The sequence below is a fragment of the Myotis davidii genome, unplaced genomic scaffold (assembly GCF_000327345.1).
Source record: "Myotis davidii unplaced genomic scaffold, ASM32734v1 scaffold3211, whole genome shotgun sequence".
In the NCBI taxonomy this organism is placed as follows: domain Eukaryota; kingdom Metazoa; phylum Chordata; class Mammalia; order Chiroptera; family Vespertilionidae; genus Myotis; species Myotis davidii.
In genome coordinates, this window is record NW_006282526.1 from 103,840 (window position 1) to 104,441 (window position 602).

General features: G+C 69.8%; 1 protein-coding gene across 1 annotated transcript in view; it reads left to right on the forward strand.

Moving 5' to 3' along the window:
• The window catches only part of LOC102766465 (mucin-5B), a 37,624-nt gene that overhangs the window by 655 nt on the left and 36,367 nt on the right, over nucleotides 1-602 (forward strand). The gene's annotated exons all lie outside the window — the stretch shown is intronic.

Below are 602 nucleotides of genomic sequence, written 5' to 3' on the forward strand. Positions count from 1 at the left end.
CGCCCTGGGGCCCCCTCCACCTGGGGCCCCGCCGTCCTGGCAGCTCGGTAGCAGGAGCCCTAATACTTACTGTCAACAGAAAAGATGCAGCCGCAGGGCTGCCAGGTGACACCAGACGCCGGCCTCCTGCACTCAGCACTGAGCTGGCCCCACCTGCCTCGCCCGGAGCTCGGGGCAGGGGCAGGGGCAGGGGCAGGGGCAGGGCAGGGGCAGGGTTCGGGTTTGGGATCGGGTTCGGGTGGTGGCCTCTCCCTGAGCCCCTGGCCCAGCCCCTTCCTTGGGGAGGCCTGAGGCACACGCCTGGCCCCGGCTCCTTTCGGCTGTGGTTTGCACAGCCAGGTCCCCACTCAGCGGGTTCCTCCGGGCTCCCCGGGCCCTGCACCTGAGGGGGGCCTGCGGTGAGTGCACCCCACCCTCCACCCACTTCCTTCTTCTCAGGGGCGAATCCCTCCGTGGGGGGCATGATTATCGGGCCCCTCTGGGCTGAAGGCCTGTTAAGGGTGGGGGAGGGCGGGCCCCGAGTGAGGGGCATGTGCACCCAGATTGCTGGGAGGAGGGGTTGGCGGCGGGCATTTCCCTGGTGAGTGACGGAGACCGAGACC